The sequence below is a fragment of the Dipodomys spectabilis genome, unplaced genomic scaffold, assembly GCF_019054845.1.
Source record: "Dipodomys spectabilis isolate Male_0828 unplaced genomic scaffold, ASM1905484v1 ptg000052l, whole genome shotgun sequence".
Taxonomy (NCBI): Eukaryota; Metazoa; Chordata; class Mammalia; order Rodentia; family Heteromyidae; genus Dipodomys; species Dipodomys spectabilis.
This window is the reverse complement of record NW_024870729.1, coordinates 5900901-5917195: the sequence shown is the minus strand read 5'-3', so window position 1 is coordinate 5917195 and position 16295 is coordinate 5900901.

Sequence of the window (16295 nt, the reverse complement as noted above, 5' to 3'; positions counted from 1 at the left end):
TAACCCTAATCCTAATCCTAACCCTTACTTTCACCCTCAACGTAAAACTAACCGCAACCCTAAACCTCCCCCTCCCCCTCTCCCTCACCTTCACCCTAACCCTAACAATAACCCTAGCCCTAAACCTAACCCTCACCCTCACCCTGACCCTGAACCTAACCCTAACACTACCCCTCACCCTAACTCTCACCCTAACCTAAACCCTTACCCTAATCCTCACCCCATCCCTAAACATAACCCAAAGCCTCACCTTCACCCTAGCACTCACTCTAAATCTAATCCTAACCCTAACCCTAACCCTCACCCTAACCCTTACCCTCATCCTAACCCTAACCTTAACCCTAACCCTAACCCTCAGACTAAACCTAACCCTCACACTGACCCTAACCCTAACCTTCAGCCTAACACTAACCCTAACCCTCACCCAAACACTCAGGCTAAACCGAAAACTCACTCTCACCCTAACCCTCACCCTAACACTTACTCTCACTCTACCCCTAATGCTAAGCCTTAGGCTCAACCTCACCCTCAGCCTAACCCTCACCCTAACACTAATCCTAACCCAAACCCTCACCTTCAACCTCATCCGAACGCTAACCCAATCCCTATTCTTAAACCTCACCATCACCCTCACCCTCACCCTAACCCTCAGCCTCACCCTCAACCTCACCCTAACACCAACCCTAACACTAAGCCTCACCATAACCCTAAACCTAACCCTCATCCTCACCCTTACTCTAACCCTAACCTTAAGCCTAACCCTCACTCTAACCGAAATGCTAACCATAACCCTCACCCTCACCCTAACCCTCACCCTCACCCTAACCCTAAACCTAACCCTAACCCTCACACTAACCCTAACCCTCACCCTAACCATAATCCTACCTCTCACACTAACTCTAACCTTAACCCTAACCCTCACACTAACCCTAACCCTCACCCTAACCATAACCCCACACCTCACCCTAACCCTCACGCTAAACCTAACCCTCACCCTAACCCTAACACTTATCCTGACCCTAACACTCACCCTAACCCTAACCCTAAACCTACCACTCACCCTCACCCTAACCCTCAGATTTAAACTTACCTTCACCCTAACAATCACCCTAACCCTAACCCTAATCCTAACCCTCACCCTAACCCGCACCCAAACCCTAACCCTAAACCTAACCCTAACCCTCACACTAACCCTAATCCTCACCCTAAACATAACCCTACACCTCACCATAACCCTCACCCTAAACCTAACCCTCACACTAACCCTCACCCTAACCCTAAACTTCACCCTAACCCTCACCCTTACACTTACCTTCACCCTAAACCTCACCGTAACCCTATCCCTAACCCTAACCCTCACCCTAACCCTCACATTAACCCTAAACCTAACCCTAACCCTCACCCTAAACCTCACCCTAATTCTAAACCTAACCCTCACCCTAACCCTCAAGCTAAACCTTACCTAACCCTAACCCTCACCCTATCCCTAACCCTAACCCTCATCCTCACCCTCACCCTAGCCCACACACTAACCCTAACCCTAAACCTAAACCTAACCCTCACCCTAACCTTAACCCTCTCCCTGACCCTAACCCTCAAACTAACACTAATCCTAACCCTAACACTCACATTAATTCTTAGCCTACCCCACACCCTAACCCTCACATTACCCCTAAGTCTAACCCTCACCCTAAACCTAACCCTAACCCTAATCCTCACCCTCACCCTAACACTCACCGTCACCCTAACACTCACGCTAAACCTAACCATCACCCACACTCTAACCCTCACCCTCACCTGAACACTCACCCTAACCCTAATCCTAACCCTTACGCTAAACATAACCCACAACCTAACCCTAACATTAACTCTCACGCTAACCCTTACCCTCACCCTAACACTCACCCTCACCCTCATACTCACCCTTACCCTAAGCCTAACCCTAAACCTCACTCTAACGCTAATCCTAACCCTAACCCTCAGCCTAACCCTAACCCTAACCCTCACCCTAACCCTAAACCTAACCCTAAACATAACCCTCAACCTCACCGTAACCGTAACCCTAACTCTCACACTAAACCCTCACCCTTACCCTAATCCTCACCCTAAACCTAACCCTCACCCTCACCCTCAGCCTAATCCTCACTGTTACCCTTACCCACACCCTCACCCTATCACTCACACTAACCCTGACCCTAAAATAAACCCTAACCCTAACCCTAATCCTCACACTAACCCTGAACCTCAACCTAACCCTAACCCTAACCCTAAACTTCAACCAAAAACTTACCCTCACCCTAACCCTAACCTTAACCCTAACCATATCCCTCAACCTAAACCTAACCCTCACACTAATCCTAACCCTAACCCTCAGTCTAACCATCACCCTAAACCTCACCCTAACATTCAGGCTAAACTTAACCCTCACTCTCACCCTAACCCTCACCCTTACACTTACTCTCATCCTAACCCTAACCCTAACTCTCACCCTCACCCTCAGCCTAAACCTAAACCTAACCCTAACCCTAACCCTAACCATCATGCTAACCCTAACCGTAACCCTAACCCTCACCCTAAGCCAAACCCTCACCCTCAACCTCAACCTCAGTCTAAACCTAACCCTAAACCTAATCCTAACCCTAACCCTAACCCTAATCCTAAACCTAACCCTCACCCTCACCGTCAACCTAGCTCTAACCCTTACCCAACCCTAACCCTTACCCTAACTCTAACCCTCACCGAACCCTAACACTCACCCTCACACTCACCCTAACCCTAACCCTTACACTCACCCTAACCCTAACCCTGACCCTAACACTCACATTAATCCTAACCTAAACCCTAACCCTAAACTTCACCCTAACCCTCACCCTAACCCTAACCCTACCCCTCACCCTAACCCTAAACATAACCCTAACCCTAATCCTCACACGAACACTAAGCCTCATCCTAATGCTAAAACTAACCCTAACCCTCACCCTAACCCTTACCCTCACCATAACCCTAACCTTAACCCTAACCCTAACACTGGGAGGAAACCTAATGCTCACCCTAAACCTACCCCTACCCTTCAGCCTTACCCTCACCCTAATCCTCACCTTAACACTCAGGCAAACCCTAACCCTCACCCTAACCCTAAACCTCATACTATTCCTTAACCTCACCCTAAACCTAGCCCTAACCCTAACCCTAACCCTGACACTAATCCTATCCCTAACCCTAACCCTCCCCCTCACTCTAAACCTCACCCTAAACCTAACCTTAACCCTTACCCTAACCCTAAACATTAACCCTACCCCTCACCCTAACAAGAACCCTAACCCTAACCTTAACCCTAACCCTCCCCTTCACCCTCACCTTCAGCCTAACCCTAATCCTAATCCTAAGCCTAACCCTCACTCTCACCCTTACCCTAAACCTAATCCTAAACCTACCTCTCAACATAACACTCACCCTAACCCTATCCCTAACCCTAATCCTCACCCTATCCCTAACCCTAACCCTAACCCTCACCCTCTCCCTAGCTCTCACCCTAACCGTAACCCTAAACCTAACACTTACCCTAACCCTAACCCTAAACCTTAACCCTAACCCTCAACCTTAACCCTAACCCTCACCCTAACAAGAACCTTAACCCTAACCCTCTACTGATTACATCCTTGACGGCTACACTATATTCAACCTGAGGAATAAGTTGAACCTGTACTTACGGTACTCTGTGAAAGTTTGGAGAACTACACCTCAGTTGTTTGGGACGCGACAACTGTCCATCCAGGAATATGGATGGCACTAGCTATGTCTGGCTCAAATTAGTCTTACCCTCAACCTAACCCTCACCCTCACCCGAACCCTCACCTCACGGTAACTCTTTACCTCACCCAAAACATCACCCTAACCCTAAACGTCACCTTAACTTTAACCCTAACCCTCACCTTAACCCTAAACCTAACCCTCCCTCTAACCCTCAAACTCACCCTAATCCTCACCCTAACCATAAACCTAACCCTTACCTAACCGAAACCCTAACACTCATCCTCACCCTCAACCTAACCCTAACTCTCATCCTAAGCCTAACCTTAACCCTAAATTCTCACCCTAACCCTAACCCTAAACCTCACCCTCACCTAAACCATAACCAGAAACCTCATCCTCACCCTAAAACTCACCCTTAACCTTAACCTCACATTAATCTTCACACAAACCCTAACCCTAACCCTCATCCTCACCCTAACCCTCCCCCTCACTTGAACCCTCACCTCACGGTAACACTCACCCTCACACAAAACATCACCCTAACCCTAACCCTCACCCTAACCCTAACCCTAAACCTCTCGTAACCCTAACCCTCCCTCTAACCATCAAACTCACCCTAATCCTCACCCTAAACATAACCCTAAACCTTACCTAACCCAAACCCTCACCCTCACCCTCACTCTAACCCTAACACTCACCCTCACCGTAGCCCTCAGCCTAACCCTAACCCTAACCCTAACCCTCACTCTCACACTCACCCTCACCCTCAGCCTATCCCTAACCTTAAACCTAATCCTAACCCTAAACTTCACCCTGACCCTCACCCTCACCCTCACCCTAACCCTAACCCTCACCCTAAGACTAACCCTCACCCTAACCCTTACCCTAACCCTAACCCTAAACCTAAGCCTCACCCTACCCCTCACCCTAACCCTAACTCTAAACGTCACCCTCAACCTAACCTTCACCCTAACCCTTACCCTCACCCTGACCCTCATCCTAAACCTAAAACTAACCCTAACCCTAACCCTCACCCTAACCCTAATCCTAACCTTAAACAACACCCTAACCCTAACCCTCACCCTCATCCTAACCCTCACCCTAACCCTTACCCTCACCCTAACTCTAACACTAAACCTAACCCTCCCCCTCCCCCTAACCATAACTCTAACTCTCACCCCAACCCTAACCCTCACCCTAAACCTAGCCCTAACTCTCACCCTCACCCTAACTCTAAACAGCACCCTAACACTCAACCTATCACCCTAACTCTAATCCTCACCCTAATCCTAAACCTAAACCTCACCCTAAAGCTCACCCTCACCCTAAACTTCACCCACACTCTTATCCTCACCCTAACACTAACCCTAAATCTTACCCTAAACCTAACCCTCACCATCACCCTCACCCTCAGCCTAACCCTAACCCTAACCCTAATCCTAACCCTAAATCTCAACCTCACCCTAAACCTAACACTAACCGTTACCCTAACACTCACCCTCGTCCTCACCCTAACTTAACCGTAACCCTAAACCTAAGGCTCAAACTAACCCTAACCCTAACCCTCACCCTAACCATGATCCTAACCCTAACCTGAACCCTAACCATAACCCTCACCATAGACCCCACTCTAACCTTAACCCTAAACCTAACCCTCATCCTCACCCTAACCCTCAGCCTAACAATTGCCCTCACCCTCACCCTAACCCTAATCCTCACAGTAACCCTAAACTTCACCCTAACCCTCACGATAACACTAACCCTAGCCCTCACCCTAACACTAACGCTAACACTCACCCTTACCCTAAGCCTCACACTCACGCTAACTCTCACTGTCACCCTAACCCTCACCCTAACCCTAACCCTCACCCACACCCTATCCCTCATATTCACCCGAACTCTCACCCTCACCCTAACCCTCACCCTCACCCAAAACATCACCCTAAACCTAAATCTCAGCCTAACCCTAACCCTAACACTCACCCTAAACCAAAACCTCACCGTAAACCTCACTCTCAACCTAAACCTCACCCTAACCCTCACCCTAACCCTAAAGATAACCCTAATCCTCACCCACACCCTAAACCTCACCCTAAAACTTACACTAACCCTAACCCTCAAACTAACCCTAAACCTCACCCTCACCTTCAACCTCACCCTAACCCTAACGCTAACCTAACCCTCACCCTAACATTAACCCTCACCCTAACCCTAACCTCCACCCTAACCCTAAAACTAACCCTAACACTCACCCTAACCCTAACATTCACCCTAAACCTTATCCTCACCCTAACCCTCACACTAACCTTAACTCTAACCCTAACCCTAACTCTCACACTAAACCTAACCCTAAAACTAACCCTAAACATCACCCTTACCCTCACCCTCACCCTAACCCTAAACCTTACCCTCACCCTAACCCTAAAGATAACCCTAATCCTCACCCACACCCTAAACCTCACCCTAAACCTTACACTAACCCTAACACTCACACTAACCCTAAACCTCACCCTCAACTTCAACCTCACCCTAACCCTAACCCTAACCCTAACCCTCACCCTAACACTAACCCTCACCCTAACCCTATGCCTCATATTCACTCGAACTCTCACCCTCACCCTAACCCTCACCCTCACCCGAAACATCACCCTAAACCTAAATCTCAGCCTAACCCTAACCCTAACACTCACCCTAAACCAAAACCTCACCCTAAACCTCACTCTCACCCTAAACCTCACCCTAACCCTCACCCTAACCCTAAAGATAACCCTAATCCTCACCCACACCCTAAACCTCACCCTAAACCTTACACTAAACCTAACCCTCACACTAACCCTAAACCTCACCCTCACCTTCAACCTCACCCTAACCCTAACCCTAACCCTAACCCTCACCCTAACACCAACCCTCACCCTAACCCTAACACCCACCCTATCCCTAACCCTAACCCTAACCCTCACCCTAACCCTAACCTTCACCCTAAACCTTATCCTCACCCTAACCCTCACACTAACCTTAACTCTAACCCTAACCCTAACCCTAACCCTAACCCTAAACATCACCCTAACCCTCACCCTCACCCTAACCCTAAACCTTACCCTCATCCTAACCCTCAATCTCACCCTTACCCTCACCCTAACCCTAAACCTAAACCTAACCCTCACACTAACCCTAAACCTCACCCTAACCCTAACCCTACCCCTCACCCTAACTCTCATCCTGACCCTAATCCTCACCCTATACCTAACCCTAACCCTAAACCTCAGCCTCACCCTAACCCTCACCATCACTCTAACCCTCACCCTAACCCTAACCCTCACCCACACCCTAACCCTCAACCTCAACCTCACCCTCACCCAAAACCTCACCCTTAACCTAGCCCTCACCTTAACCTTAACACTAAACCTTACCTAACCAAAACCCTCACCCTCACCCTCACCCTCACCCTAACCTTCACCCTCACCCTCAACCTAACACTTACCCTTACCCTAACCCTCACGCTAACCCTAAACCTCACCCTCAACCTCAACCTCGTGGTCACCCTCACCCTAAAACTAACCCTCACCCTCACCCTAACCCTTACCCTCACCCTAACCCTCATCCTCACCCGAACCCTCACCTCAGGGTAACCCTCACCCTCACCCAAAACATCACACTAACCATAACCGTCACCCTTACCCTAACCCTAATCGTCACCCTAACCCTAACCCTCCCTCTAACCCTCAAACTCACCCTAATCCTCACCCTAACCATAACCCTAACCCTTACCTAACCGAAAACCTCACCCTCACCCTCACCCTCAACCTAACTCTAACTCTCATCCTAAGCCTAACCTTAACCCTAACTCTCACCCTAACCCTAACCCTAAACTTCACCCTCACCCAAACCATAACCCTAAACCTCATCCTCACCCTAACCATCACCCTAAACCTTAACCTCACATTAATCCTCACACAAACGCTAACCCTAACCCTCATCTTCACCCTAACCCTCACCCTCACTCGAACCCTCACCTCACAGTAACCCTCACCTTCACCCAAAACTTCAGCCTAACACTAACCCTCACCCTAACCTTAACCCTAACCCTCTCCCTAACGCTAACCCTCCCTCTAACCCTCAAACTCACCCTAATCCTCACCCTAATCATAACCCTAAGCTTACCTAACCCAAACTCTCACCCTCACTCTCACTCTCACCCTAACCCTCACCCTCAACATAGCCCTCAGCCTAACCCTAACCCTAACCCTAACCCTCACCCTCACACTCACCCTCACCCTCAGACTATCCCTAACCCTAAACCTAATCCTAACCCTAAACTTCACCCTGACTCTCAGGCTAACCCAAAACCTAACCGTCAACCTAACTCTTCCCCTCACCCCTACTCTAACATGAAACCTAACCCCCACCCTCATCCTAACCCTAACTCTAACTCTCACCCTAACCCTAACCCTCACCCTAAACCTAACCTTAACCCTCACCCTCACCTTAACTCTAAACCTCACCCTAACACTAACCTAACCCTAAACCTCACCCTCACCCTAACCTTCACCCTAACCCTTACCCTCACCGTAACCCTCACACTAACCCTAACTCTAACCCTAACCCTAACACTCACACTAACCCTAAACCTAACCCTAACAAGAAACATCACCATAACCCTCACCCTCACCCTAACCGTAAACATCACCCTCATCCTAACCCTCACAATATCCCTTACCCTCACCCTAACCCTAACCCTAACCCTCACCCTCACACTAACCCTACCCCTCACCCTAACACTCACCCTGACCCTAATCCCCACACTAAACCTAACCCTAACCCTAACACTCACCCTAACCTTAACTCTCACCCACACCCTAACCCTCAACCTCACCCTCACTCTCACCATAAACCTCACCCTTAACCTAGCCCTCACCGTAACCCTAACCCTAAACCTTACCTAACCGAAACCGCCACCCTCACCCTCTCCCTCACCATAACCCTAACCCTCAGCCTCACACTAACACTTACCTTCACCCTAACACACACGTTAACCCGAAACCTCACCATCACCCTCACCCTCACGGTCACCCTCACCCTAACCCTAACCCTCACCCTCACCCTAATCCTAACCCTGACCCTAACCCTCATGCTCACCCGAACCCTCACCTCACGGTAACCCTCACCCACACCCAAAATATCACCCAAACCCTAACCGTAACCCGAACACTCACCCTAACCCTAACCCTCCCTCTAACCCTCAAACTCACCCTAATGCTCACCCTAACCATAACCCTAACCCCTACCTAACCAAAACCCTCACCCTCACCCTCAACCTAACAATAACTCATCCTAACCCTAACCCTAAACCTCATACTCACCCAAACCCTAACCCTAACCCTAACGCTCACCCTAACCCTAAAACTAACCCTAACCCTCACCCTCACCCTAACCCTCACCCTAAACCTTAACCTCACCCTAATCCTAACAAAAACCTTAACACAAACCCTCATCCTCAACCTAACCCTCACTCTCACTCGAACCCTCACCTCACGGTAACCCTCACCCTCACTCAAAATATCACCCTAACCCTTACCCTCACCCTAACCCTAAACCTAACCCTCTCCCTAACTCTAACCCTCCCTCTTACCCTCAAACTCACCCTAACCCTCACCCTCACCCTTATCCTCACCCTAATCCTCACCCTAAGCCTAACACTAACACTAACACTAACCCTAACCTTAAACATCACCCTAACACTCACCCTAACCCTAACCCTCACCCACACCCTAACCCTCACTCTCACCTGAACACTCACCCTAACCCTAACCCTCACCCTCACACTACACATCACCCTAACCCTAACCCGCAACCTAACCAAAACCCTAACCCTCACCCTAAACCTAACCCTCAACCTCACCCTAACCCTAAGCCTAACCCTAACCCTAACACTAATGCTAAACCTAACACTCACCCTCACCCTAAACCTAAAGCTATGCCTAAACCTCACACTCACACTCACCCTAACCCTAACCCTAACCCTAACCCTCACCCTCACCCTAACCCTAAACAAAACCCTAAACCTAACCCTCACCCTTCCTCTCACCCTAACACTTAACCTAACCCTAAACCTCATCCTCACCCTAAATCTAAACCTAACCCTAACCCTCACCCTAACCATAAACCTCACCCTAACCTTAACCCTAAACCTCATCCTCACCCTAACACTCACCCTAACCCTAACTGTAACCCTAACCCTCACACTAATCCTAACCCTCACCCTAACCCAAACCCACCCCCTAAACTTAACCCGAACCCTCACCCTCACCCTAACTCTAAACCTCACCCTAACCCTCAACCTAATCCTAATTCTAACCGTAACCCTCAACCTCACCCTAACCCTAACCCTAAACCTCACCCTAAACCTTACTCTCATAACCCTAAACCTAACCCTCACACTAATCCTAACCCTAACCCTAACCATACCCCTCACTCTAACCCTCACCCTAGCACTAATACTAACCCCAACCATCACCCCAACCCTAACTCTAACCCTCACCCTCACTCTAACACTAACCGTCAGCCTAAACCTCACCCTTACCCTATCCCTCACCCACAACCCAACACTCACCCTCACCCAAAACCTCACCCTATCCCTAAACCTAACCCTCACCCTCACGCTAACCCTCACCCTCACCCTAAACATCACCCTAACTCTAACCATCACCCTAATCCTAAACCTAAACCTCACCCTAACGCTCACCCTTACCCTAAACTTCACCACATTCTAATCCTCACCCTAACCCTAACCCTAATCTTCACCCTAACCCTAACCTGAACCCTTACCCTAACCCTCACCCTCACCCTAACACTTACCCTCACCCTAACCCTCACGCTAACCCTAAACCTCACCCTCACCCTCACCCTCACGGTCACCCTCACCCTAACCCTAACCCTCACCTTCACCCTAACCCTTACCTTCACCCTAACCCGAACCCGAACATGAACCCTCACCTCACGGTAACCCGAAACCTCACCCTAAACATCACCCTAAACCTAACCATCACCTTAACCCTAATGCTAACCCTCACCCTAACCCTAACCCTCCCTCTAGCCCTCAAACTCACCCTAATCCTCACCCTAACAATAACCCTAACCCTTACCTAACTGAAACCCTCACCCTCACCCTCACCCTCAACCTAACCCTAACTCTCATCCTAACTCTAACCTTAACCCTAACTCTCACTCTAACCCTAAACCTATACCTCACCCTCACCCAAACCCTAACCATAACCCTCACGCTAAACGTCACCCTAAGCTGAACACTAACACTAACACTAACCCTAACATTAAACATCACACTAACCCTCACCCTAAACCTAACCCTCACCCACACCCTAACCCTCACCCTCACACTAAACATCACCCTAACCCTATCCCGCACCCTAAACCTAACACTAACCCTCACCCTAAACCTAACCCTCAACCTCACCCAAACCCTAAGCCTAACCTTAACCTAACACTAATCCTAAACCTTACACTCACCCTCAACCTAAACCTAAACTTATTCCTAAACCTCACCCTCACTCTCACGCTAACCCTAACCCTAACCCGCAACCTCACCCTAACCTAAACAAAACCCTAACCCTAACCCTCACCTTTCCCCTCACCCTAACACTTAACCTAACCCTAACCCTCACCGTCACCCTAACTCTAAACCTAACCCTAACCCTCACCCTAACCCTAACCCTCATCTTAACCCTAACACTTACCCTTGGCCTCACTGTAACCCTAATCCTAAACCTAACCCTAACCCTCACACTAACACTAAGGCTGAGATTAACCCTAACCCTACCCCTCACCCTAACCCTCAACCTAAACCTAACTCTAACCCTTAACCTCACCCTAACCCTAACCTTCACCCTCACCCTCACCCTGAACCTAAACCTACCCCTCACCCTAACCCTCAACCTAAACATAACCCTAACCCTTAACCTCACCCTCACCCTCAGCCTAAACTTAACCCAAACCCTAATCATAACACTAAGCCTCACCTTCACCCACACCCTAACCCTAACCCTAAACCTAACCCTCACCCTCACCCTCACCCTAACCCTAAACCTAACCCTAAACCTCACCCTAACCTAACCATAACCCTCACCGTAAAACTAACCCTAAACCTAACCCTAACCCTTACACTAAATCTAACCTTAACATTAACCCTAACCCTCACCCTAAACTTAAACCTAAACTTAACCCTATCTCTCACCATAACCCTCACCCTAACGTTAACCCTAACCCTAACCCTCCCCCTCACCCTAACCCTCAACCTAACCCTTACCCTCATCCTCACCCTAACCCTCACAATAAACCTAACCCTCACCCTAACCCTAACACTAACCCTCAACCTCACCCTCATCCTAACCCTAATCTGAACCCTTACCCTCACCCTAACACTCACCCTCACCCTCATTTAGACCTCAGCGTCAGCCTCAACCTCACCCTAACCCTAACCCTAAACCTCACCCTAAACATAACCCTGACTCTAACACTAACCCTAACCCACACCCTAAGCCTCACCCTCACCCTAAACCTCCCCCTCACCCTAGCCCTCACCCTAACCCTAACCCTCACCCTAACTCTAAGCCTCACCCTAACCCTCACCCTCACCATAAACATCACCCTAACCCTAACTCTCAGCCTAACCCTAACCCTAACACTCACCCTAAACCAAAACCCCACCCTAAACCTCATTCTCACCCTAAACCTCACCCTAACGCTCACACTAAGCCTAACGCTAAACCTAATCCTCACCCACACCCTAAAACTCCCAGTAACCCTTACCCTCACCCCAACCCTAACCCTCCCCCTAACCCTAACCCTCACCCTCACCCTAACCTTCACCCTAACCCTTAACCTCACCCTAAGCCTCACTCTAACCCTAAATCTAACACTAACCCTCACACTAACACTAACCCTAACCCTAATCCTAAACTAAACATCACCCTAACACTAACCCTCACCCTAACCCTAACCCTCACCCTCATCTTAACCCTTACCCTAACCCTTACCCTAACCCTAACGCTAACCTTAAACCTAACACACTAACCCTAACCCTCACCCTAACCCTAACCCTACCCCTCACCCTAAACCTCATCCTGACCCTAATCCTAACCCTAAACCGAAACCTAATCCTAACCCTCAGCCTCACCCTAACTCTCACCCTCACTCTAACCCTCATCCTAACCCTAACCCTCACCCACACCATAACCCTCAATATCACCCTCACCCTCATCATAAACCTCACCCTTAACCTAGCACTCACAGTAACCGTAACCCTAAACTTTACCTAACCGAAACCCTCACCCTCACCCTCACCCTCACCCTAACCCTCACACTCACCTAAACACTTACCCTCACCCTAACACTCACGCTAACCCTAAACCTCACCCTCACGGTCACCCTCACCCTAACCCTAATCCTCACCTTAACAAGAACCCTTACCCTCACCCTAAGCCGAACCCATACCCCAACCCTCACCTCATGGTAACCCTAAACCTCACCCAAAATATCACCCTAAACCTAACCGTCACCTTAACACTAACCCTAACCCTCACCCTAACCCTAACCCTCCCTCTAACCCTCAAACTCACCCTAATCCTCACCCTAAAAATAACCCTAACCGTTACCTAACCGAAACCCTCACCCTCACCCTCACCCTCAACCTAACCCTAACTCTCATCCTAACCCTAAACTTAACCCTAACTCTCACTCTAACCCTAACCCTAAACCTCATCCTCACCCAAACCTTAACCCTAACCCTCACCCTAAACCTCACCCTAACCCTAACACTAACCTTAACCGTAACCCTCAACCTAAACCTCACCCTAAACCTTAACCTCACCCTAATCCTCACTCAAACCCTAACCCTAACCCTCATCCTCACCCTAACCCTCACACTCACTCGAACCCTCACCTCATGGTAACCCTTAGCCTCACCCAAAACATCACCCTAACCCTAACCCTCACCCTAACCCTAACCCTAACCCCCTCCCTAACCCTAACACTCCCTCTAACCCTCAAACTCAACCTAATTTTCACCCTAAACATAACCCTAACCCTTGCCTTACCCAAACCCTCACCCAGACCCTCACTCTCACCCTAACACTCACCCTCACCGTAGCCCTCAGCCTAACCCTAACCCTAACCCTCACACTCACACTCACCCTCACCCTCAGCCTACCCCTAAACCTAAACCTAATTCTAACCCTAGACTTCACCCTGACCCTGACCCTCACCCTAACCCTAACCCTAACCCTCACCCTAACCCTAACCCTCACCCTAACCCTTAACTTAACCCTAACCATAAACCTAACCCTCACCCTACCCCTCACCGTAACCCTAACTCTAACCGTCACCCTCAACCTAAACTTCTCCCTAACCCTTACCCTCACCCTAACCCTCATCCTAAACCAAACCCTCACCCTAACCCTAACCCTCACCCTAACACTAATCCTAAACTTAAACATCACTCTAACCCTAAATCTCACCCTCACCCTAACCCTCACCCTAACCCTTACCTCACCCTAACTCTAACCCTAAACCTAACCCTCACCCTCACCCTAACCCTAACTCTAACTCTCAACCTAACCCTAACCCTCACCCTAACCCTAACCCTCACCCTCAGCCTAAAACTTACCCTCACCCTAACCCTCACACTAAGCCTAATCCTCACCCTCACCCTCACTGTCACCCTCTCCCTAAACCTAAACTTCACCTTCGCCCTAAACCTTACCCTCACCCTAACCCGAACCCGAACCCGAACCCTCACTTCAGGGTAAACCTAAACCTCACCCAAAACATCACACTAACCCTAACCATCACCTTAACCCTAACCCTAACCCTCACCCTAACCCTAACCCTCCACCTAACCCTCAAACTCACCCTAATCCTCACCCTAACCATAACCCTAAAACTTACCTAACCGAAACCCTAACCCTCACCCTCACCCTCAACCTAACCCTAACTCTCATCCTAAGCCTAACCTTAACGCTTACTCTCTCCCTAACCCTAAACCTAAACCTCTCCCTCACCCAAACCATAACCCTGAACCTCATCCTCACCCTAACCCTCACCCTAAACCTTAACCTCACATTAATCCTCACACAAACCCTAACCCTAACCCTCATCCTCACTTAACCCTCACCCTCACTCGAACCCTCACCTCACGGTAACCCTCACCCTCACCCAAAACATCACGCTAACCTTAACCCTCACCCTAACCCTAACCCTAACCCTCTCCCTAACCGTATCCCTCCCTCTAAACCTCAAACTCACCCTAATCCTCACCCTAAACATAACCCTAAACCTTACCTAACCCAAACCCTCACCCTTACCCTCACTCTCAGCCTAACACTCACCCTCACCGTAGCCCTCAGCCTAACCCTAACCCTAAAACTAACCCTCACTCTCACACTCACCCTCTCCCTCAGCCTATCCCTAACCCTAAACCTAATCCTAACCCTAAACTTCACCCTGATCCTCACCCTCAACCTAACCCTAAACCTAACCCTCACCCTATCCCTCACCCTAACCCTAATTCTAAACGACACCCTCAACCTAAACTTCACCCTAAACCCTAACCCTCATCCTAACCCTCATCCTAAACCTAACCCTAACCCTAACCCTAAACCTTATGCTCACCCGAACCCTAAGCGTAAGCCTAACACTCACACTAATCTTAACCCTCACCCTAACCGTAACCATACCCCTCACTCTAACCCTCACCCTAGCACTAATACTAAATTTAACCATCACCCTAACCCTAACCCTAAACCTCACCCTCACTCTAACACTCCCCGTCAACCTAAACCTCACATTTACCATAACCCTCAGCCACAACCCAACCCTCAACCTCACCGAAAACCTCACCCTTTCCCTAACCCTAATCTTAACCCTCTCCTTCAACCTTACCTTCACCATAACCCTAACCCAAACCCTCACCCTCACCCTATCCCTCACCCTCAACCTACACATCACCCTAACTCTAACCCTCACCCTAATCCTAAACCTAAACCTCACCCTAACGCTAACCCTCACCCTAAATTTCACCCACACTCTAATCCTCACCCTAACCCTAACCCTAAATCTTAACCTAACCCTAACTCTCACCCTCACCCTAACCCTAACCATAACCCTTAGCCTAACCCTCAAACTAACCCTAAACTGAACCCTTACGCTAACCTTCATCCTAACCCAAACCCGAACCCTAACCCTATCCCTCACCCTAGACCTCACCCTAACCTTAACGCTTATCCTAACACTCATCCTCACCCTAACCTTCAGCCTAACTGCCCTCACCCTCACCCTAACCCTAACCCTCACACTAACCCTAAACTTCACCATAACCCTCACGATAACCCTAATATTACCATTCACCCTAAACCTAACTCTAACCCTAACGCAAACCCTCACCCTTATCCTAAGCCTCACACTCACGCTAACACTCACTGTCACCCTAACCCTCACCCTAAACCTAACCCTCACCCACACCCTAACCCTCA